This window comes from Vanessa tameamea, chromosome 10 (genome assembly GCF_037043105.1).
Source record: "Vanessa tameamea isolate UH-Manoa-2023 chromosome 10, ilVanTame1 primary haplotype, whole genome shotgun sequence".
NCBI lineage: Eukaryota > Metazoa > Arthropoda > Insecta > Lepidoptera > Nymphalidae > Vanessa > Vanessa tameamea.
The window spans coordinates 11,942,859-11,969,803 of NC_087318.1; the positions used below are offsets into that span (position 1 = coordinate 11,942,859).

General features: G+C 33.0%; 1 protein-coding gene across 8 annotated transcripts in view; it reads left to right on the plus strand.

Annotated features, from left to right (window-relative positions):
* Positions 1 to 26,945, plus strand: part of Bru3 (bruno 3) — a 651,773-nt gene that overhangs the window by 261,409 nt on the left and 363,419 nt on the right. For 2 of the 8 annotated variants that reach the window (XM_064216058.1, XM_064216056.1), the window contains exon 1: positions 10,165 to 10,373. The exons of the other annotated variants lie outside the window; for them this stretch is intronic. The gene's annotated coding sequence lies outside the window, so the exon portion shown is untranslated. Of the gene's footprint in view, positions 1 to 10,164; positions 10,374 to 26,945 lie in introns of those variants that run through there. 8 annotated transcript variants of the gene reach the window in all.

Genomic DNA, 26,945 nt, shown 5'->3' on the forward strand with positions numbered 1-26,945 from the left:
TAGATGTAAGCAATGATTAATATTCCTTATAGCGCCTTATTATGAAAACAAAAAAAGTTTAATTCTAATTTCAAATAAAATAATACTCATAGGGATCCCCTTGATAAAATAATGTTAATTGAATGATTATTTTATTTATACTTGCGAGTAAAACTGTTGATTTCCGAATAAAAACAAGGGATTTGTTTATTTAATTAAAAGCAAATCAAATCTAAGCATTTAATAGTAACTAGATCCTTCACTAATTGGCACTTTCTAACAAGGTACGCCGTAGATTAGATGATCAATGTTCTCTTTATCAAGCATGTTGAACCTTATTCCTAAAGATATTAGGGTCTTTATGCAATAATACAGCTTATGAATGAATGCACAGTCTACTTATTATAAACATTGTTGGGAGAGAATATACCTTATGATTAAGAAAACAAGGGCTAATTATATTATCATTGCAGATTAAAATAAAAAAAATACAAATTTTCTTTATAACACTTTATTATTCTTTCCTGTTTATTTTACACCGAAATTTATTCTTGCCCGCTTAGTGCGAATTCAGAGAAACATAAAAATGTGTATAATTTTTTTAGTTCCTGCTGTAACTATTGTATGTAATATTTGTAATATTTGTTTATAATTCTGATTTTCTTTTTTCATTCTATTTTTAATCCAAATTTAAAATACAGCTACAATTTATGTTACCAGTGTTAAAATAAAATTAAAAAAAAAATGAGTCATGAGATTTTGAAAATCGATTCTTTTAAATTTCGAATTTGTATTTTTTAAAATAATAAATGCGAAAGTAATTCTGTGTATACATATGCTTAAACCGCTGATTTCGATGAAATTTGGTATTGGTTTGGTAAAATTGTTAATATAGGTATGTGTACTATAGGTAAAGTTATGTCATTGTCACGCGGGTAAAGCCGCAGATTCGGCTAGTTCAGTAATACACATTTCTAAAATAATACCCGTGATTGATGATGATATTACAACAACCTTTGCCTACGATGCAATTTCCTTAATCCACTTTCGCTAACTACGTAACATATCTAGTCTAAAGTCTTGCCTAGACAGTCTAGGCATCCAAGCAGCCTATCTAAGACAGTCATAAGACCGTAATAAATGATTCGCTCGTACGTCTTGAGTGTTCACATTATTATTCATCCTTACCACGTGATTAAAGATACTAGTGTTTAATAAAAATATGTAAAGTATGATATTTCTTAGTATACTACGCAATATTTTAAAAAGAACAGTAACAGTAACGGCCTGTAAATTTCCCATTGCTGGGCTAAAGCCTCCTCTCCCTTTGAGAATGTTTGGAGCTTATTCCATCACGCTGCTCCAATGGTTGGTGGATAAACGTGTGGCAGAATTTCGTTGAAATTAGTCACATGCAGGTTTCCTCACGATGTTTTCCTTCATCGCCGAGCACGAGATGAATTATAAACACAAAGGGTTTGAATCCGAAATCATCGGTTAAGATGTACGCGTTCTAACCACTGGGCCATCTCGGCTCATACACATGTCGATGTGATTGCTGTGATCAGCGGTGCTTTCCTAGGTTTGAACCACTGGGCCAGCTCGGCTCTCTTTTATTTTGAAAAGAACAGTCTTGTTCTATTATTCTACAATACAAAATGAAATCAATAAACTTCATTTTTATTTCGTAGGCTTTTACAAGCATTATTGAAATCACATTTTTCATCTGAATTTGATACGCATTCTTTAGGAAATTAATATATATATATATTACTTAATATGTGTAAATGCAATAAATATAACGTGGTAAACACTTTAAAATCAAATTAAAATTCGGAACATTACAAATAATTCGAATCTGATATCACGATTTCGGGCAACGATTCCAAAATTAACATTTACTCAACCGTAAAATTCCATGAATCTAATAAAATATTTTAAATTACATTGTTTTAAAGTAAGAACACTCATGTGTAACGCTAATGGAATGACGTAGGAAGCTGAGGAATGACGCTTCAACATAATTAAGAAAATTCGGAGTGATTTATTTCCATCGTGTCCCTGTTTTCTCTAATTTGTTTTGACAAAAACAAATAAACAACATAAAATGCTTCGCGTTCAAATTGTAAATTTGTAAATTTATACTTACGCGATCGTAAAGTTTTTTAATTATTACTAGTTATATGAGGTACGTTTAATTCAAATTTTACGTAAACTTTATTCGAATAAAATAGGGAAATATTTTTTGATTCGTACCATGAAAAAACGAACTTGGTTGTAACCATGTCATATTAAATCTACTGGCAAACAGCAATACTTGGTATCGTCATGTTCCTAATTTGGAAGTGACCCAGTGTAATAAAAATATATGACATCTAAGTTGATGGCGCATTGGTGTCTTGAAGAATGATAAATATTTTACTATATAACCTTGGGAACTAAGATGTTATGTTCCTTGTGCCTGTAGTTACACTGACTCACTCACCCTTCAAACCGGAACACAACATTACTAGGTACTGCTGTTTAGCAATAGAATATCTGATGAGGGGGATGTACCTACACAGACGGGCTAGCACAAAGCCCTACCACCAAGTAAATGTGCGCTTATTGTGTAGATATGACATAATTAATAATGACTTAAAACTACACCCTGGCAATGAACTAAATAGTGTTATCAATTAAAATAACTGATAATTAATATTGATACTTAACATTAAGAAGGAACGAATATATGGAGGATTATTTTGAAACTATACAATTGTTTGTTTAAAACGTGTTTTAAAAATTTTCGATTAATTATGTAATTATTTAAAATTAATTATTTTGTTTCAGGTAAGTTTAAAGTCTCGGTATGGTTCTACGAGCAGGTAATATTTTGTAATTGGAAATAAAACTCAATTTCTCATCTCTCACTCATTAAATATATAATCGATTACGAAATCTTTATAAAAATGTGTAATTATTATACTTATACTTTTAATTATTATTCATTTTCGTTTTTCATTTCAATTATAACGGCCTTAGATACATAGTACCGTATCGCAGTTACCGTCCAAAGTCAGTAACATTAACAGTGACGTCATTATCAACAAACAATATTTAAAAACAAAAGACTGTTAGTATTACAAAGTTAAAGACTTGTAGTTAAAAAACGTAAGCGAAATGATGAGACGCCGACCCAGCATATAAAAAAAGTAATCATTATTTTCGTTAAATTAATTTACAATGTAAACAGACATATCTCAACTACAAATACGAATATATTATAATAAGGATGCACGTGACAAGCGGATTCAAGCACAAACCAAGATGGATGATCGTGGCGCGGCGTGCGCAATTCGGACGCTGTAAAGCCGTCTGTATACAAGGAGACGCTATTGTCAGGTGTAACGAGCTTTCGATCTCTAGATCTTAGAGGTGGTGATAATTGAATTCATATAAACAGTAAATAGTGAATTGAATTCGATATTCAAACATATTTATTTTTTAATAAAATTATTGTAAGGGTAATAATCATATCACACAATCAAAAAGGAAAAATTTTAAAGGTCACATAATATAAATAATATATGTGTTCATATATTACTGAATATAATCAAAGATGAATGAAATATACTATTTACCCAAAAATGTCACTTAAAGCCAAACAATAAATTAGGGTATGGATACATCCATAGTAAAACTCTTTACCCGTCACTGACGCTCAATAAAGTCACTCCAGCAAAGTGCACATAAAAAGCGACCGATAGCAAGAAATGGTTTTCTCTGCATCCATTAAGAAGATGAAAGTATGAACTCTAGGATTATCCACTTAATGCAGCGGGAGTTACAATATGGTCCAAGTTTCGGGTTCGGGACGGGAATACGTATAAGGTACATTTTCTTCCTGGATATAGATTATTACGGTCTAGGTTATCCAATCAAATCACGCTTTATGATCTTTTGTTAAAATGGTATATTCCAGTTTGAAGTATTAGTAAACATGTATAATTACAGAAACGAGAGTCATGGTTACTTTACAAAGTAGGTAGTATATTAGTTAGGTAAATGCCACTTTCCATGCTAGTATTTAAGAGCTAATATACTTAAAAGACAAGTGTACTTGTATCATTCTGTAAAATAACACGTTAGTTCGAAATATGCAAAGAACAATATTTAAAACCACGAAAGAAATATCTATATATGTACATATATCAAAATGTCCTATGTCAATAATCAGATAAACAGTAATTGACGTAAAGATATTCGGCATAACTAATGAACACACAATAAAAAAAAAATAAAGAGGCACGGCGAATCATGTCATAAATAATCAATAAACTTTGGATCCACTAAACCAAATCAATTTTACTCAGCAATTAACTTTTATCTTATATTTATTTAACGCTGAGCTGAAAACTGTATCAATAAATTACATAATAATATTTATAAAAACATAAATTTGTTTAATCCAAAACTTGGACCAATCAGTAAAGTTTTGTCGTATGTTCTCGTAAGCTGTAAAAGTGACTTGGTAATTTATCGGGTATGAACTTGGCCGATGCCTTCACAATCTCACCTGAGAGTGCATTAGGGTCCTGGTAATGACACTCGGCTAGTACAAGTTGGTGCAACCTCACGGCTTCCTTTTTAGTTTGAGTCTTTCTTTTCAGCTACATTCTTTAAGTCGATTCCTCTTTTGAAGAAAGGAAGGAAAATGTTATTTCCGCTTTTTAATATATTAAGTGTTATAGTAGGTACTATGTGTCGATTCGATCGAAGATAGATCTATTATTTGAATAATTTAAAATTTATTATTAGTCAAAAGAATGTTTTAAATATTATGGGTTATCATTGTAAAATCTGTTTCAACGTTTTCTTTATTTAAATTTTTAATGACATTTTTATTTAAATCTCTGTTCATTATGTTAAGAAAGATTTTTTTCAAATATATTTCGGAATCTCTTCAATTCCGAAAAGTAAAAGTGATAGAGTATAACTTTGCCAGTTTTTACAGACCCCTCTATTTAAACTTATCCTGTTCATATTTATAACGTCAATTGTAAAGGGTATCTCACAAAGTGTTCAGTCTTTGTGTAGTTGTTGTCGATAACCAATAACGCTACGAGGTAGAATGTTGTAAACGTTGTTGTATACGCTCAACGTCATTGGCCAACGTCTTTGCCAAGTTTAAGTTTTAACGTCTTTGAGCAAAGCGACCTCAACACAAGTTGTGCGATAAAGTCTTTCATTAGCTTAACTCATTTAACTGCTCGATGTACAGTTTTCATGGTCTAGCTCTGAATCTCTCCATCGTAATACGGAAAAGTTTTGATTGTGTCTATGATCAACGGCTTTGAGCGATATTATGGTATAGATAAAGTTACATCTATGATTTTAGGAAGAGTTTTAAACATAATTTCGTAACGAAATTGGCTTTGCATACATAGAAAGAAGGTTGAGTACTTTTATTTATCTATATAAGTAAATAGTAAACTTAGAGCCTGTAGCTTTAAATGTCCCATTGTTGGGCTAATGCCTCCCGTCTTTTTTGAGGGGATAGTAGCTTATTAATAGATTACTTAGTAGGCTTTGTGCAAGCCCGTCTGGGTAGGCTTAATAACAGTACTCAATATTGTTGTGTTCCGGTTGGAAGGGTGAGTGAGCCAGGATAACTACAGGCACAGGGGACATAACATCTTAGTTCCCAAGGTTGGTGGCGCATTAGCAATGTAAGGAATGATTAATATTTCATACAGCGCCATTGTCTATGGGCGGTGGTGACCACTTACCATCAGATGGCCTATTTGCTCGTTCACCAACCACGTATCATCATCATCATCATCAGCCCGCATTCGTCCACTGCTGAACATAGGCCTCTCCAAATGCACGCCACTGTGGTCTTTCTTCGGCAACTCGCATTCAGCTCCTGCTAGCCGTCTTGCGCAAATCGTCACTCCACCGTACCTGAGGACGTCCTACACTACGTTTGCCGAGACGCGGTCTCCACTCTAGAACACGTTTTCCCCAACGATTATCGGTTCTACGAAAAATATGGCCGGCCCACTGCCACTTCAGCTTACTAATCCGGTGGGCTATGTCAATGACTTTGGATCTCTGACGGATCACCTCATTTCTGATGCGATCCCTGAGAGATACTGCGAGCATAACCCTTTCCATAGCACGCTCAGCGACTTTAACCCGCCGGACCAGCTTTGTCGTGTGTCCACGTTTCGGGTCCGTATGTCATGACGGGTAGAACGCACTGGTTGAAGATTTTCGTCTTAAGGCACTGTGGGATCGACGATGTGAAGATTCGTCGTAACTTTCCAAATGCTGCTCAACCTAGCTGAATTCGTCTATTCAACTCGTCCTCAAAGTTGTTTCTACCTAATCGCAATGTCTGCCCGAGGTAGACATATTTTTGAACAACTTCGAGGACGGTACCGTGTATCGCAATCGGTTCCGGTAGAACATGACCTTGGTTTTATCAAAGTTCATCCGTAGGCCGATGCGCATAGAAGAATCAGCCCACTCATTCAGCATTTGTTGTAGGTCCTGCAGCGTTTCTGCCATGATGACGATGTCGTCTGCGAATCTCAAGTGAGAGATGTACTCGCCATTGATGTTGATGCCACGCCCTTTCCAGTTCCGCGTCTTGAACATGTCCTCCATTGCATTAGTGAACAATTTGGGGGATAACGTCCCCTTGTCTCACTCTTCGATGCAATGGTATGGGATTTGTTTGCTGATTCTGTACTTGGACGGACATGGTGGCGGCTTTGTAGAGACATCTCATCACTTGGATGTATCGCCAATCAACTTGGCAACGCTGCAGGGACTCCAGAACAGCCCAGATTTCAACCGAGTCAAAGGCCTACTCATAGTCCACGAATGCAAGACACAGGGGCCGATTATACTCATGGAACTTCTGTTTAATCTGCCGCACTGTGTGGATGTGGTCTATGGTGCCGTATCCGCTCCGAAACCCGGCCTGTTCCGGGGGTTGGAATTCGTCGAATCTTCGCGCAAGACGGTTCGTGATCACTCTTGAAAACAGCTTATAGACGTGGCTCATTAGGGATATGGGTCGATAGTTCTTCAGCAGGGTCTTGTCTCCCTTTTTGAAGAACAGGACGACCACACTCCTACTCCACGCCTCCGAAGTTCTCCCTTCGAAGAGGACAGAGTTATAAAGCTTCTGGAGCTCCCTCAGTACGGGTTTACCTCCTGCTTTCAATAGCTCTGTTATAACGCCGTCCTCTCCAGGGGCTTTTCCATTTTTAAGCTGTTTAAGAGCAATCTCGATTTCGCCAATACTGACTTCTGGCAGGTCTTCGGTGAAATGGCGTGTTAATGTAGCTCTAGGATCCTCATTTTCGGGATCAGGTCGAGATGCATGCGATGCGTATAACCGGCCGTAGAAGTCCTCTACTTCCGAAAGAACTGCCGGCTTGGAAGAAACGACTTCTCCACTTACTGTAGTCAACTTCGTCAGGTGGCTCCTTCCAAGAGATTGTACAAACACCTTAGACCCCCGATTCTGCTCGATGGCTCTTTCAATCGTAAGAGTATTGGAGCACTGGAGGTCGTGTCGTACGCGCTTGCTGATCTCTTGGTTTAGTTGCCGTTTCTCTGACGAAGTGACAGGTGGGTTTTCACGTCGTTTCTTCATTAGCCCTAAAGTCTCTTCCGAAAGTTTGGACTTTCTGCCCTTACGCTGCATGCTACAAAATTTCGTGCCTTCTTCCCTAAGAATTGTAAGTACATTTTCGAGGTTCTGGTTTACATCTGTTGTGGTTTTCACGGCTGAGAATCGGTTCTCCAAGTTTGACTGGAACGTTTCAGATCCCGGAATGGTTTGGAGCAGGCCAACTCCAACCACGTATACCACAAAAAAATAGATAAACATTTGCCAAATTTTCATCCCATACCTGGAGGTTTCCATATATTATGTTTCTTCATTGCCTAGCACGAAAATAATTACAAACACAAAATGAACTCTTTATAACTCAGTGCATTTATTAGTTAAGATTGACTTCTTCTAAGCACTGGGCCTTATGAGTCCATAATACAAATTCAAATTTAATTTCAAAACAAGAGATATATTCATAAATATAATAATATACGTAACTTAGTTCAGACTTAATAAATAAATTACATTAATTGCAAAAGCACTGTAGGTACTACAGCAATTCCATTTAATACAGTTGACATATTTTACACAATCCTGGATCTGAAACCACTCAAATCAATTGCGCAAACAATTAGAAGAATGAGTAAAAAATATCTTTAGCGAGATTACTTTCAATTAAACAAATTACCAGTCGTTGCTATTGGAGTTTTAAATCGTATCCTGCAAAACGATTAAAAAAAAACATATTTTTCATCGCGATGAAATTTTAATCTTTGTAACGAAGGTATTAATTCAGAGCTATTGGAATCAAAATACGATATAATTTGACGTTGAATTTTATTTTTTATCTTTGTTATTGCAATATTTTGTTTCTCTTTTCTTTAGTTACTATTATAAAGGAAATTCTTATAATACTATAATGTAGTATTCAAATATTATTCTGTGGTTCTAAATTAAACACAGGTTTGTCAAGGTATTACTATTAGGATAGAGTTTTAATTCAATTACTCTGAAAGCATGTAAAGCCACCGGTCTTACGACTGGTCTATCTTGTTTTTCGGTTTAGAGAGAAAGAGTAAGACTATGGAAGAGGAATATAAAAGAGTATCAACGTATGCACATATACTTGTATATTATATTATCTACCACATAGTTCACTAATTTCCGTTAAAAATGGACATAGTGGTCGAAACTAGGTCAGGAGGACATTATTTTTATTATTTCATTGTAGGTACCACCCATCAGATATTCTATCGCCAAACAGCAGTACCCAGTGTTGTTGTGTTCTGGTTTGAAGGGTGAGCCAGTGTAACTACAGCCACAAGGGACGTAACATCTTAGTCCCAAAGGTTGGTGGCGCCTCGGCGATGGAAGGAATGGTTATTATTTCTAACGACGCCATTATCTAATGATGTATAATTTTTCAACTATTCAATGCTTATAAGATATAATGGTACTAACAAAATATTATTTATATAAAAAAATATAAATTCTCTCGTACGAAGTCGGTACGAGTAGCTAGTATATATATATAGTATAAGCAAAGTTTATATGATCTAAGTTTTTCAAAACAAAACAGTAACAATAAATAAACGTCAAATCATACAAAAGTAATAATTTCATTGCTTCGTGTCCAATTGAACGAAGAAAACGTGAACGCTTAACGTTATGTAATTTGTATTAACGTAACTTCAGGATTATTTTCTACAACAATATAAAAAAACTTGTTTCACTTTTTTAACTTAACCATTTGAAATAACAAGTGTGTAGATGCTGAATGGAAATAAAAAAAAATCGATAACAAATTAAAATAACTCGATCCAGAAATTGAACCCCGGACCTCGTATTTCACAGCCCTATAAGCCTAGACTAAACTTAGCAACGGCGATTTTTTATATTTAACTGATATAGAAGGATACAATAACGAATTAGCTTAACATGTTAATTAATACGTAGGTACAATGTAAATATTAAATTTTGTCAATAAAGCACCAATGCAATTGAAGTTGCGCCTTATCCCATAATATGACGCTAAGCGATTTGGTGTAAGTACCTACAGCGATACAAAGTTCAGTATAACCGTCTCTCGCAGGCTTTAAGGCTTAAGGCTGTCACGTGTTTGCATTCTCGAAATTTAAACAAATAAACATTTAAATATTTTTTTATCAATAACACTATATCGAAGGCATTCTTTTTTAAAGTTTATAATGGTCACGGTTTCATTTTAGTAAAAAATATATATCTTACTAAAGATTAAAAATCTAAGTTATAAAACGTCATAAAACAAAATGCTATCATAAAAATATGATACTTAAATCGTTTATACAGAATAATATCGAATCGTCTACACGAGTACGCATTCATAAAACGCGAAGCCGACACCCAAACACAATTATCAAACATAGCGTCAATCACAGCAAAACTTTCTTCCTATGGATGTAGTAATCACAAACATTGAAGGAGGCGTTACCATAGCAACTGATACTCCATCGCGCAGTCGCGCCCACCCTAAGCTCCGCCCATTTTGCAGCCTGTTGCTGCCGCACTCGCCGGACGCCAGTCATCTTCGTAACCTCATGGGCCCACAATCAAAACATTCATTCCGGTAAACGTCAAATGATCACAAAACCGGACGCAGGCTATGTTACTGCGGTTCTGATGTGTTAGTTTGTTTCATGAACTTGCCAAGTCGGATCGTTTAGTATTATCGTCCTTCTTCACAGCAGTTGTCGTGAGAAGAATCTCGATAGTGCAAGTTAATGAAGGCCTGCAAAATCAGGTATATTATGATTATGTTGTTCATTGTATTCACGAGTCACATGATTATTTCATTACATCGAATTTCTATCACTCGCTCCATTCCATAATTCAATATTTATTCAAATAATTATACTTTATTTTTCGAACACATAATCACTTTTTTTATCCACGATCCATATTTCGACTTAAATATCGTATTTAAAAGTACGATTCGTTTTATGTTTTAGTTATATTTCTATGTCGACATAGTGACCTACTGACCTACTTTCCTAATATATATATATACCTATATAGGTTACTTGTTACAATGCAATTTTGCCTTTTCCAGCTAATTAAATAGGTAATTATTTTACATATTAAATAGAATAGTCATTAATATCGTGACGATGAATGTCGTTATTGTAACGCTACAAGACAAGTTTCTGAATTAACAGTAGGAGATGAGTACTGCTACCAGTAATCTACCGAAATCGTTAATAATGTAGGATCTTGCATTGCACCTTAGAATCGTAGTTTAAAGTTATACAACAGCTATATATTTTAGTCATACTATTAGTTTCCGAGATAAATTTATTCAAATATACAAAACTATCTTAATATATTAGGATAGAGTTAGAGTACCGTTTCATATAAATCAAATTCCAGCACAGCTTTTTTATTTGATATCAAAACCTACTGTATTATACACATACATATAATTTTTTTTATATATCGTCCATTTCTCTGTTGCTCTAACATTCTTAAGAAAATAGCTGTCCGATAGAATGTTCTGTCGCATTGTACTTAAGAAACTGACGTTATTACTTCTACGTATATCGAGACACATTCTCGGAGCTAGGTAAGCATCGTTTCTTGAATCTATTGACTCGATAGGGAAGCGTAGATTATTCTAGAAAAAACTTAATTCACAAAGACATATTTATAAGCCCGTATCGTAATTTGAAATCAAACGAATGATATTACCTAATTGAATTAACAAAAAAAAAAAAAAAAACTTAGTAAATTAATATCGTTGGGAACAGTAAGTATATTTGCTACGAAACAAATAATCAAAGCAATTGAAGGTAACATTGTATGAGAATCCAATACTAGGATTCGAATAAAGAAAACCATTATAAACAATATATAACAAGTTCCCAAGGGTTTCATTCAAACGGTCCCGACAATTAATTAAAATTTGAATGGAAGTGTTCAATAAAACAATAGCTTTAGCATTTACTCAATACAGGATCCGAGAAAGGAACTCTCAAATCCGTAGACAACGTTTCACTTTGTTGGAAATAAAAATATTGTACAGGAACAAGTTGAAGTAAATCATCTAGATTACTCTTATGAACTAAATTCTGCATTTTGAATTCAGTATAAATAAAAAAAAGAGTTTATAAAGTAGCAGTACTGTGTATGTTACGGCTGAGCTAAGTCCTCCTCTTCTTTTGAGAAAGTATAGATCTTAGCTCAGCCTACGCTGCTCCAATATGGCAGATTTTCATCCGCCTCTCACCTTGGTAACCTTAAACCTTGGTTTTTAAATATTTATCATACCATTAATTTATAATAAAAATTAAGTTTCACGGATCTGTAAAAATTTAAGCCATTTCTTCAAGCTGGCAGGCTGACTCTCTTTTCAAACTGGAACGCAGTTACACAAATATTGATTTTCATTGTTTTAAGTAATGACAGATGAATGGTACCTGCCTAGATTAATCCTTTTTATCTAACTGGTATTACTAGTATAAGCTTGTATAGATCTCCACAGTTGATATTTTGCAAATTATTTATATTTACTGCATAAAATTGTCAGCTCGGTCAAAAGAAACGCGAGGTTCTAACCTCGTTTATATGCGTTATGAACGTGTAAAAAAGTTGTATTCGGTAGAGAGCCAGATGTGTTTTTTTTTGGTTTCAGGTCTGTAACATAATATAATGTAAATTACCGAAATGCCCATTGAATGTGTTATAGATATTATCTATGGATGTTTGTAATAAAACACAATTGCTGTTATACAAAAATCATTCGATATCATGCAAGGACAACTGAATGTTTATGTACTTTACCAGCCGCCCACAATAAAAAAAATATGGTCAAAAATACAGTTCATCGATTGAAAATCTAGCTTATAAACCCATCAACTCGCAATGCCTTTAAGGGCAATATTCGTAGCTTACATCACCATACATTAATAAATATAAAGAACTATTAATCACTACCTATGCCTGATGTGGATGCTGCTATCCCTCTCGCACGCGGGCTAAACCGCCGGCGGAAACTAGTTTCATATAAAGTATAGAATTTCGCTACACTTGCTTTCAGGACAATTATTATTGGGCAAAAGTATAACATTTAATCCGGCAACTTTAATATGAATACGATTCGCATAAAGCGCGTCCTGAACACGGAATGGCAAAAGTTAGCTTGTTTATTTCAACTCCCGAAGTGTGGAACGCAAATGGAGGTGTGAAATACATTCGTAACTGCACTTTTACAATGGGCCTTATACGTTTTTAATTTGATTTATACTCACTGGTACCCTTAAAATGTTTTAAATTAAAATTCCGTGACATAAAATTGTAGCATAAAATTTATAAATTGTGAGCTGGAGGGATAGTAATTAAATATATTTGATATTTCTTGTGTGAAATACTGTTAGGTAATAAGTGTGATATTAGTGTTAAGTAATAAGATTTAAGAAAAATATATCGAGCACGAGATGAATATAAACAAAATCACATCAAAGCAGTATTCCTCGACCTTCGGTTACAATCAGTGTCTAATAAATTTTGGCTCATAGATTCTTATTCTTTAAATAAAAATCGTGTAAATAAAAATGTCAAGGAAAAGTTTCGAGGAACGAAGACAATACATACATGCAATCACAGTAATGAGGGGAGTTGTCGGTGTTCTCATATTACGATCCCCATTGACCGGTGCCCAAAACTTCCCCGTTTTAGAGGATTCGAGATAGCTTCGGGGTATACAGTTAATCTCTGCCAAAGGCTGCGCTTATGACATTGTGTGGATTATGAAAAGTTTCAGAGATGAAATTCTCTCTCACACGCTGTTGACAGTTTTAATTGTTGTTACGGGTTATTGGATGTTTTTGTTTTTTGACGTATGAAAAACAATTTTTTATTTAAAAGATTATAATTAACAAAAACATAATATTTTTTTAACAAAACAATCTAAACAGCTATGTAAAATATTTACAAGTAAAATAATTTTTATTAGCTGAATTCGCGCGCATCTTAACCGATGATTTTGGGTTCAAACCCAGACAGGCACCACTGAATTTTTATGTGCTTAATTTGTGTTTATAATTCATCTCGTGCTCGGCGGTGAAGGAAAACATCGTGAGGAAACCTGCATGTGTCTAATTTCAACGAAATTATGCCACATGTGTATTCCACCAACCCGCATAGGAGCAGCGTGGTGGAATATGCTCCAAACCTTCTCCTCGGAGGGAGAGGAGGCCTTAGCCCAGCAGTGGGAAATTTAAAGGCTGATAATGTATGTATGTATGTAAAATAATTTACTTTTATATACAATTATAACAATCAATATAAATATAATATATAAAATCTCGAAATCATCTAGTTAAGTATTTGAATCTGAGACTGTTTTTTTTATTCATTCTAATATTCTTTAGAAGTATTGGTTTTACATAATAAACATTTACTAATTCTAAAGCACGAGAGACTGAAGTTGTTAATGGGCACGAAATCCACTTTAATATAATTCTAGACCTAGACATAGACCAGATGTCTCTAGGCATTAGGGGCGAACTTTTAATCCTAATATCCTTTCCTAGGAAATGAAGTTTAAGCTCGGAACGTCCGGAGCAGGACTGAATTGGACTTAAGTCCTGTAAGGAATCCTTTGGCAAACGGAGAGTCCATTGGTAGTGCTCTTAAGAAAGTTATGTTAGACCAAGAAAACAACGACAAAGAATTTATTGACTCCAAATGTAATTTTGAACGTCCGTTCAATAACAGATAGAAATGGATGGTATATAAAATAAAAATGAATGTATATAAAACGGTAAATGAAATAACATTTCATTTAATAAAAGTTATAAAAACATAAGAGACGGAATAAGTTATTTATCATTATCTTAAATCTATTATTAAAGATAGTTTTTTATAAATTCTCCAAATATAGTTATCACACAATAAAGCTATCAAACGAATATCGAATCACCGAAATGGAATGAAATCAAAATCTCGGACAGGTAACCGATTACGCGACGACAAAAGCCGAAATTAATTTTCTTCGTCGAGATAAATTCGAGTTTTATTTTAAAACAAAACTCACGAACAATTTTGGAAATTGACGCTGCGATTAAGATTCATAATACTTGTAAAGTTTTATCTCCTGCCGGAGCCGGCAAGTTCGCGGGAGCAATAAAGCATTTTGGCAGATTTTGAAGTGGTAGATACGGATATTAAATGTGCATTACGCGTTCTGCCACAGATGTAGCAAATTTTCAGTGTTCGCGACTCATTCATTATGTAACTTTCTGATTGTATCTAATACATTTCGAAACGGCATTTTCAATATTATTTAAAAATATAACATTATCTAAAATGTCTGAAGTTAATTACATGTGTTTATGACTGTGAAAACTAGCAAACCAGAGAGCCTGTGTTCAATATTGTCGTGCAAAAAAATGTTGACATTTTGCGTCTTTTATTTTTTTTATCATTTTTATTATAGCAACATTTGATATACAATGTTCTTTAGGTTATCAATCCGCCTAATTATAAAAAAAAATTAACACCTGATTTGCAAAATTAAAGATATTATTCCGTTAATATTATATTATCAGAGTCATTTTTATAATAAAGAATGCAATGCTGTAGAAAATATGTTGTAAATTAGTATTAATTTGAAACAACTAGTGCGCTAATGGACGTTAAGTTGAGTGTTTTATTATATAGGAACTTTGTAAAATACTGTGTTCGTTGTATAGTTTTAATTTCATCATAGTTGCATTTCACCGACAACAGTGGGCCTATTCTCACTGAATTAAATAAGCGAGTTACCGCTTCCTAAGTTTATTAGCGTAACTGGATTCACTTTACTCGCTCGCTGGTGATTCTATAATGTTTAGAGCTATTGATATTTAGCGAAGTCTGATGTAATGTCGTATAGATAATGTTGTTTCTACGCTTCCTCAAACTTCAGATTAAAGCTGGATAAAACTAGAATCTATAGACGTATGTTACTTATTGTAATTCGATTTGTACTATTTATAAATTATTAAACTTATATAGAACAAATCTTGTTATTTAATTTTCAACCACTTTTATTAAAATTTTGCTCAATCAGGTAACTTTTTTTTTCTTAATTTTTTTAATGTTAATGTTGTATAGCGTAGTGTACTTAGTAACTTTAATTAAGCTAAGCTAAGATGTTTTTATATCTTGTCATGAATACCAGTGTAACTACAGGCATAAGGGACATAACACCTTAGCTCAAAATAGTAAAATCTATAGTAGTAGATCGTACACTAAAATTGCTTGGGAATATTTGGGATTCGTTCCTCGCCACAATACGGATAGTTGAAGCCTTGTAAACAAACTCTCAGTCTTTAAACATCAACATGACATAAGGTTTATTAAAAGTAACTTTATTCTAATCTCCCGAATTTATACGACACAATAATTCATAATGAAACGTCTAATAAGAGGCAAATTGTCAATAAAAAACAAAAGTAACTCAACACTAGTATCGAACAGCTATTAACATCCGAGCGATCCCCGACGAAAAGCGTAAACACCGAAGAGAAATCATCATGAACAAGCAACACTACGCTTTTAATTAACGTGAGAAATATTGTTCACGTTCAATTATGTATAAATCTGTCGTATCGGTATTGGTGGAGGCTGACAGTTTTTCAGCGGGATCTGACTTCGACACACGCTTCGCGGTGTGTGTAATGAATACAGCTGTGGTTTAATTATAACGACAAGGTCTGGTTGAATTCTCGTTGTACGGTTAATATTAAATTGGTAATCTATGACGTGATTTTGTTTCGTGTATGGTTTCGTTAATACTGTTTAATGAGTTCGAATTTTGAATAAGTAATATAATTTATTTGATATATAATGCAAGGCACTCTTGTAATTTACTTAACAAAAAAATCAGTAATTACATCAAGTACATAATATCATATTAATATCTAATTAAATTTAATAAATGACCTAGATTGATTACAAGCTATATAAATTTGATATATTAAATACGAATATTTTTTATCTATATGTTTGAGTTAAAGTTATATTTTGTATTAAAGTTTGATACAAATAATAACCTGGTGAATCACCATACGTTTTCGGTTAGAAGTTAGTATATGCATATCTTCAGTCATCAACCTTTAAAACATGTTTATATAATCTTAAAACTTACATATCGGTCTAAAAAATAAACTTTAAGCGAGGCAAGGTAAAACTAAAATTAAAATCCTCTCTTATATAGAACTTCTTAAAAGTTTATATATGTTCAATAAATAAAATACAAACTATCGAAATTTCCAGATTGTTCAAATATCATCCATATCACTATCTTCTCTGAAAGGAAACAGTACAACAATATCCATACATGTTAAAATAAACAATGTTCCGAAATAATATTAATATTTAGCTACAGGCAGTGATATATTTTACATTCATAAATCTCCCAAAAATAACCTTGTACAAATGACAAATGCAGCCGCGGCGACCCTTTTTCATTCACACGTTACACGAACTACGAAATAGAAAACTAAAGCAAATAAAGTTACACGTATACTCCTGAGTCCACGTCAGGTTTTAGACAAATAAGGAAGGAAGCGTTTTCCGAACGGAGCTCAGGGGGGGAGGAGAGCGAGTTGAATTCTGTGAATTTGGTTCTGTATATCTAAATTATTATGTTTATGTATATATTCATTCGTTTGATTGAGTTGAAACATCGTCAATTTATAGTTGTTATTTTTGAACCGCTCTTGTATTGTAATATACATTATATTATAAATAGCAATGTTTTTCGTATCTGTTTGAGATCAATGTACTTCAGCAGCGTTAGAGTGACCACTTTGAATGTTTTGTATTAATACTATCAACGTTGTTATAGCTTAGCGGTAAATAGCGCTGTTATATCGCTAAGCTGATGATAATTGGCATATTTGTACATTTTATATTACGTACATACATTGAATATTGGTACATTCGAGCACAGAATAAAGAATATTTTCACAAGTTATATATAATAATAATTTAAAAAAAAATTTTAAAGCGTATTTGATTGCCGCGCAAATTCGTCAAGTTCAAGTCGTATATAAGTACTACTTGTATTAGTAAAATTTATTACGTCAGCAATTTTGTGCCTCAAATTTCGCCCTTGAAATTATACGTCGACGCACTACTTTATACGGAACGACTTCTGTCAAATATATGTAAATACAGCAATAATATAAGTGTACCGCTCACTCACACACGCGTTAAAGCAAGCATAATATTTAAATGAAATAATGTACTGTTAAATATAGTAAAATTAGTCTACGATGATTCCACTTTTTGAGGCTGATACCTTTATAATTTAGCAAAAAGTTTAAAATAAATATATACCATTTTATTCTTATTAGTCTTACAAGCACTTGTAATCATCATTTAAATTTCTTTAGCTATATAAAAATATATTTACTAAAATTTTATGTACACTCGCATTGTAAGAGTATTTGTACTAATTATGATCACATCAAGCTATTTATAAAATTTGTGTAATAAACATAATAAATAAGCAAATGTTAAATGATCAATGCGACTGTACTCGTGGTATCTAAATGCTATGATCCTTGCTATGCAAGTTATTTCAGCACTTATACAGTATAAAAAATATTATTGTTTGAGGTTAGAATAACTATATAAATAAATGAATAGGTTATATCTATTACGCCGTTCCTGTCCAAGGCCCTACAGGCTTGCCGTCCAATTATATTTCCATTAATAAACATTTAAGATGCACGTACTTTTTGATTACCATTAACGTTATAATAGCCATTAACGTTATGTCGAATGTGATGTTATTAAAATATCGTTACGTGATTATACAGTAACAAAAAAAAAAATTGTTTCAATAACTACAATTTCTAGATAACATTTAATAATTGTAGACCTGAAAATAGTATTATGATCTACTGAAACAAGGATTAGTATTAAAACTTATTTTTTCTTTTACAATTAATAATGTTTTTTAAATGAGAGCAATGGTATATTAATCCCGTATTTTCATTCCAAAGTTCATATTCAATTATAAGTATGACGACGTATCTAGCTTGGTGATAAATGGTTACAATAGTTATATTTAAAAATGTTAATTGAATCCTTGGAAAGGTGATACGGCTCGCTTATTATGCAAAGACACCGAAACTAGAGAGAAATTACTTTACGAAAGAACAGTTTTTGTACTAGTAAAATGTTTGCTCTTTTTAAAAACATAGAATACAAAATATTTTATTCGAAAATATTGCAATGTTAGTGGATCTCCAAAAGAGACGTAACAGCGAACTGAAGAGGTTTTATTATTAAGTTAGACCGGTCAAGACGGTACTCCAGACGGCGTATAGTGCATTGCAGCTCCACTTAGCTGAGGTGAGTCGTAACCTGTAATAGAGCGAGCGTTGTACCTCGCTCAAAGCGACAAACCCCAGTTTCGTCGCTAGAAGTAATAACGTTAGGTACATAAGCTGAATTTTCGTATGGCGCAGTTGAAAAATTGTAAAAGAACTCCTTTTGTTTGGTACTTCGTTTTATTTCCTTGAAAGGGGCTGATTTATTGTATAACCTTATACGTTTCCGTGGTAACTTATTTTTTCATTTAACACCTTATATTTTATCTAAGTTCGTCTTTTAAATAGTTAAAACACTCCGAAAGTTAAAATTTACAATTTACCTGAAACATTTTTCAAATCAGTTTATTTTTGTTTAACGAAGAGTATACGAGGCCGAAGGTTCCCGACAGAATTTAATTAAAGGCTTAATTTCCATACAAATCCTTATTAAAGTACGGCAATTGTTTATAATCTAAGTCTGTAGAATTTCTGGATTTGTTTTCATAATAACGCCATGTTTCCTTCCGAAGGGAACGTAAATACTAACTTAAATAATCACGAAACAAAAATAATTCACCAACGGTATCGTATAATCATTCTTCCCGGAATTAATTTGAATGTTACGAGAATTATTCATGCATCGCTTTTAACTGGAAGTATATTATTTACTTAGTATGAAACGCATCCACGAGGATTCGAATATCGATTCCATCTAGCTCTTCCCAGGACTACATCCGTGTTCACGACCAGTATAATGGGTATCATTTTACATTTGAAAACATACTCTATGTTTGTTGAAAGTTCAAATAGCAAATAAGTTGCCAGATTTTTTTGATACGTGGTTTCCGAATATGTTGCAATAAATTCATAATATATTTATTACAATTATTAATTTATCTATGCTATACTAGTTTAAAGAATTGATTTAGATTTCTAGAATCTTTGTTCAAGAGAACGTTCTAATTATCTTGTTAGAATAAATGTAAAGTGCGATCCTAAGGACCCTTGTAACTACATTCGTAAGAAACAAGAAGATATATAAGATATATCATCAGTAAAAAGAAATTCGAAACTCACCGCAGAACTCGTTTTGCAACATTGACCATAATCATTATAAATCTATAGGATACACTTTTCAAAATAGTATATTAGTAAACTCACATTTCATGAGTGAGATACGAGCTGAATTCTTACGTAACGCACTGCTGAAATTGTTACGTACAAACTTTTTAATGTTTATCATCTATTAATGGACGACCTCCGTGGTTTATCCCGGGAACCCGGGACCTCTGAGTGGCGTACCCCTGAAAACCGGTGTACACACTACTCGACCACGGAGTTCCTCAAATTGAATCTTTTATTTGAACATGGAACTGTTAAATAATAGGAACTATTATTAAAAAAAATCTCTGGGTCGCATTGCTTGCATTTGATTTCGATATAATTCAGTGAAAACTTAGTTCTATATAATCCTATGTATTGGTTTTATAGAAAACTTTAAATATTCAATGTGACATGTATTTTAACATAAAGTCCCGAGGACTGTCTAATAAAAGTAAAATAATAAATCGCTTTGTCACATACAAATAACATAATTTAACAGTATGTTGGATATTAAATTATGATGTTGAGTTTTCGAGCGTAAATTTTTTATTCTTCGTAAAACCGTTCTAGACTGTTGGGTGTTTCTTGAAATCGAACTTCATAATATTCAGTGGATATCACTACGAAAAGTTATATTTGTCTGAGATAGCATGTCTTTTTGGAGACTAAATTGCGAGTATAATTCCTTTATGTCGTATAACACTTTAAAAAAGATAAACTCACAAGGTTATACAGTATAATGTGCAATAATATCAACGTATAAGTTTCTCGTCTCAGAACAAGTTACCAAAGAATAACTGACGGTTTCACGAGCAAGCAGCGAAGAGAATTTGATAATAATCTACAAAGTTGCCTTCAAAGTTCCATTATTTACCTTTACACAACTCTTAGTCTTCTGGTTTTCAAGCCTGATTCATGGTATAATTACAAAATTAAATTTTTATTGCTTTTTAATTTTATTATATGTATTGTTTTTAATAACGTTAGATCATATTATTGATACATTATCTAAATGGTGTTAAAATCGTAGTATTAACGTACGGCAACGGCAAGACAAAATTATTTCTGAATGTACAGTGCAATTGTTTAACTGAGTACGTCATGTATGGTGTGGATAAAAGGTGAATAACAGTGGGGTTCCCTAATCCCTTACTTATATAGTTCGATGAGGCGGTAATCCAATACCATCGAACGGAGATCAAGCAAGCGTTTAAAGATCCACAAATTTACATAATTTTACAAGGCGAGACCAATGTATTATAATATTTCAAGGCACAAAACCGAATAAAATTTATTCAAACCTAAGCTTAAGATCTGCAAAGCAAGCCTAGTGGCTTCGGTGTATTAAAACCAATATACGTGATATTAAAATAGTTTTACAGACACTTTCCTATAATTAACTCGAAAAGCTTAATTTAAATTAGCATATTATATCATATTTGATTAATTGACTTAAAATCATATTAGACGGAAGTATGTTGGCGACCAAAATGTTGTTACTCATCACGCACCTGCTACGCTTGGAACTAATTACAGTAACAATGCTTCACTACTTGTTGATACATACGGTTACAAAGAATACACAACAAAAAATTGTTGCATTTAGCATGGATAAGAGTCATTAGATTGCGTGGACTATTTGAATTCGTATTATTTTACTTTAGGTGGACGGACATCTTATTAATTTTTTTAAAACAAATCGAAATACACCTAAATCATCACTCACAATTTTATTATAAACGAAGCTACAAATGATTTGGATCGTGAATTCAATGATCATTTAATAATAGTTATAATAAAAGATATGAAAGTTATATGAAAAAAACTCTTAAAAATAATAATAATAATAGGAATTAATAATATAAGTAAATTGTTGAATAGGCAGTTTTTAAAATGAAACAAACCTGTTTTGGATCAGAAAAATAGCTGAAATATTAAAAAAAAATAAAATAATTACAGCTAGGTATAAGTTATATTATGTTACGAGTTTCAAGGCAATTTTATCCACGTCAAACGTTACTTCCTCTACATTATAGAATGACATTACTAACTTGTGCCCGTGACTACACCCGCTTGTGAGGGGAAATCTGTGAACTACAAAATATCCATATAATATAGTCTATAACATCTTTATTATTATAATATCTGTCTGTCTGATTCGAATATAATTAAATTGTTATGAAGCTTGAATTCCAAGAAAGGACCAAAGGCTTGTTTTTATACCTAATACCTGATCAACTTCTAGAACGAGAGACAAATAGTTTCTTTATAAATAAGAAATTAAAAGCAAAAATATTTATTCAAATCGGATTCATAGATACTGCTATAAACGTGTTCAAACGAACAAACTTTTCCGCTTTATAATATTACTTATATTAAAGATATCCTAAAGCTATATAACTAAAATTATTTACATAAACAGCCGTAAGATATAGCCTAACAATATATCGGTAGTTTTTCTTAATAACTGTGTGTATCCCGCATAATCCGGAACGCCTAAATCATCACAACTTAAAATACACAAATAACAAGTTTGATACAGAACTCCTCCGTTCCAAGTTAGGGTAATTTGCATATATTATCATCTCAGGTGCTCCGTCTGTGATATTCAACGTTCGTGTTTGGTTGCCTCGTGATTCTGCTAAGATTTATCTGAACCTAGTGTTTATATTTGATTTTAGATTTGCTAAAATCCTATACTTGATTTTAATAATATCTTGCTTTATTCAGCTGTGCTATTCCATGAAAAACGAATTCGGATCTCACTCGAGAACTCGACTTACCGTTATAAACTTTGTAACATGTATAATTGAAATGTTATATTTATTACAAGGAATGTCGCATGTCATTTTCTAATATTTCATTATTAGGTACTGTGGTGAGTTTCGAGTTGGTCGTTAATCCTAATTTACTTTAGCGTTATACTAAATTTGAATGTTATATTATTAACGTAATTGTTATATTATATTTTATTTAAACGATAATTCAAATTTAAGCAATTTAAAGACTAAGATCGCTTAAGAAAATTTTTAGAAAGCAATAATGCTTACGAAAACTTATGCCTGATTCTAGACCACTACTGTATACGAAACTCATGCTGCGTTTATTTAAAAATGGTCCGTTCAGTTTAAAGGGCTCCTAATTAATTGATCCGAAGATTCGCGGAAATTGCGAGCAGCCTCCCTCGTCCCCCTACGGTGTATCTTTTGCTTTAATTTAGAATTGTTAGCGCAAAGGGAATGCAATTTACGTAAAATAATTGTTTGATTTCAAATATTCCGACTCTCACCCTTCTCGCCTTTGCTCATTTGTTTTATGAAAAAAATGGTCTGGTTTTTGCAAACGAATAATATGTATATCATGAGATGATTTGATTATAATGATATGAGATTTCAAAATTCTTATATATTATAAATAAAAGAAAGAAACATTTACGTTTTATTGAATATAATTATGATTGTCAAATATTAAATAGTAAACATCGCAATTGTCCAAGGCCCTTCTTAAAACGACAACGTCCTAAATCTTATGGCACCACTAGTGTAACATTTACTTTACTTTTTTAATACAGACCAGAAATTTAGTCTGAAAGTTTTAACACGCTGTATACTCGTATCCGTATACAAACAATCACTCGTCGCTAATGACGAAAAAACCGCAGCGTCATTTGTTATTATTATTTCGTCGCGTTCTTTTAATCCAATTTTTATGAAGAAAAAAAATTTGAAATAAACACTATATGTTATAAGAAATATCAATAAGTAATCCACTATATAGATATTGTGAGTATATCCAAAAATGCGTCATCAACTGCCAGCAATTTATCCCAAGTCGAGCGGAACTTCTCGGTCCATGTTTCTACCTCATTCTAACTTGTAATTTGTTGTGAAACGCAATTATACAGGGTGCGCTTCGGGCTAATAGCGCACCAGCGGTATTTCCAAGCCGATGAGACAGAGCCTTACTTTAAGGCGTAGTCAAGAATGAAACGTCTCGCTTTGAACGCTATACCTATTGTTAATGGTTTTGTAATCCAGCCTTTGTAACCGTTCTCCTGTGCAATTTTTCTCTAATACAAATATTTTTCTGTAAGAACGTTTTCCCTGTGTGTAATATTCGTTTGAGTTTATTCGTAATTGTATTATTTCGTACAAACTCTCCTCGTTAAATTATCGGCGTTTTAATAAAATAAAATTGAATAAATATGACCTAATTTGTATTTTTTTTTTCTGTCATTACTCTTAGTCGTTCCATGCACACTAAGACACACTGCAAGCACGAACGTCACTCACTCACACATGCATGTCGATAGTAATTTAACGTTGAGTGGCGCCATCACGAGTGTATAGTTTTATAATATAAATGAGGTAGGGATAGAAAATAAAGTTTACTCCACGAGTGTTTTCTATCCAATCATATGTTTTAGTTTTGCTAACGTAAGCAACGTGCATGTGTGTATTTATTCGAATAAGAAACACTGAATAATAAATTAATAGTTTAATCATTTTTTTTTTTCAAAATTTGAAGATTATAAAAGATAATGACAGTTTCAAAAATTTATACTTTAAATATTACGTTATATTTGAGTTCAAATCAGTAAACATTTTAACATAGATATGGATTCTCTTGCCTCTTGATTCCGGGTTTGAACCCGCAAACGTTGGTTACGTTGCACGAGTTCTAACCACTGGGCCATCTCACATATTATACTATTGAGATATATTGAAAGGAGGATCTTAAAAATAAATAAACGGTAAACAATACGGTATTGTTCCATGCTTTTAACGGTGTCTCGTTACATTTCTATGGGGAATATTGTGTTCAGATTTGAGTGTTGTGTTCCCATTAATCAGGTATTATTAAGTAAATGAATAGAAAGAGTAATTTTATACCGCCTCCGTACAAATTAAATGACGGCTACTCAACAAAGTGCTTCGAGTACAAAATTAATTCTGCATTCGAGTTTGTTATCGGGCCTCCCATCGATTGATTGAAATTTGCCACGTGAATGGCTTGAGCCATAGAGTTTGGTATAGACATAATTATCCTGAAAGTTCAAACATATTATGTGCCTTCGAAAATGGCTCTAGATACTTTACAGTCTATTTATGTTTCATTGTAAAATAGAAGGTTGCTGCTAAGCACAGGATGCAAAGGGACATTGAATCCTTTTGTTGGGTTAAGGTTCTTATGAAAAGGCTTGGAGCTTAGTCCTCTACGCTGCTCTAATACGGATTGCAGGAAACGCATTTGACAGATTTTCATCCCACGCATCAGGGTTTTCTTCACCAAATATACCACTAGGTTAACTTAGATTTTTGTTAACAAAGCTTAACGCAGCTCATTTTGACACTTTTGATTGGCGGATAAAAATAATTGATCTTAAGATTCTATTCTCATTTCACATCGACGCCTGCAATTTCCCACATTAAATTTTCTTCCACCACTCTTGTCGTATGGTTAAGATTTATATCACTGTTGTCTGGAATAGAATCTGCTACTGTTGGTTCGGATCAACGTACTCCACTAAATTTAAATTCAGAAACACCATTAAGCTTCTACCAAACATATGCAAAAAGAACGTGGTATTTATCTCATGGCAAGGTATACTTAAAGGTTTTCATTAAACGACCATGTCAGTTCATTGACCTTTAGCTAAATATTAATTACAACTGAATGTCATTGACTATCACACTATACATGCAAATTTACACTTATGTTTTTAAAGTATTAATGTTTTTTATTAATGTAATCAAATTTTTAGTAAATTCTGACAAATCTATCAAACAATAATTATTTTGATACTAATGATAAACGATTTGGTTTATGAGGAGAGCTCTAAGAACTCGAGTGTGTGCAAATATATATACTCTAATAATCCGATAGAGCGGCAACTCCACGTGATCGGAAAGAGTTATTATATAATAATCCGCGGCAACATTATACATATCTATCTTTATGACTAATAATATCTTAATTTCAATCAGATAAATTTCAAATATCGAATATTACAATTAATTAATAAAGAGTTAACATATATCCCAGACTATTATCTACCAACTTCAAACCCTCAAACTCCTACTGACAATTCTAAAAAAAATATATTTGCATATATAACTCGGGAGTTTGAATCCAGAACATTGATTTATTTAGCCAAATTCGGTAGCCGCTACACCAGCAGCAAACGAAGATTAACCAATAGGAGATTGTAATAGCTCCGTATAATATCGAGTAATCTGCTTATACGGATTATAGTAATAAACAATATCTCAGTTAAACTAATGTTTAATTAGATAAGAGGTAGATCGTTACTAGAATTACTGTAATACTAAATACGTTCTTCAGTAAGAGTATTTAATAAATATTTCTTATAATTAAAATTAGTGCTGTGTCCATCAATATATTTAGAACAATGATAGTCTTACTACTTTTACAATTCTGAAAAATTACGAATCAAGGTGATGGTAGGGCTTTATATAAGCCCAAATGGGAAGGTTCATCTAGCATTCATGTATTGAGTGTTGAACTAGTCTAACGCAGAACATAATATCTTAGTTCACAAGGTTGGTATCGCATCGGTGGTGTGAGGAATGATGAATATTTCTCACAGCGCCTGCATCGATAGCTAATGGTAAACCATATGGTAAACCATAAGGTGGCACATTTACCCGTCTGTTTACTTATACTATATAAAAAGAAATAATTACCTACTAATAAAAAAATTAAAACAACTGACTTCAAGCAACCCACGACGTTTTTTACGTTACTATAAATTGTACTGTTGTTGTTACTCCAAGTTACCGTCGTCCTACCTATAAGACAAAAATAGTATGAATATCAGACGAGAGAATTGGTTACTTGCTGGTAAGTTACAGCCACGATCTATAGACGTTAGAGCAAAT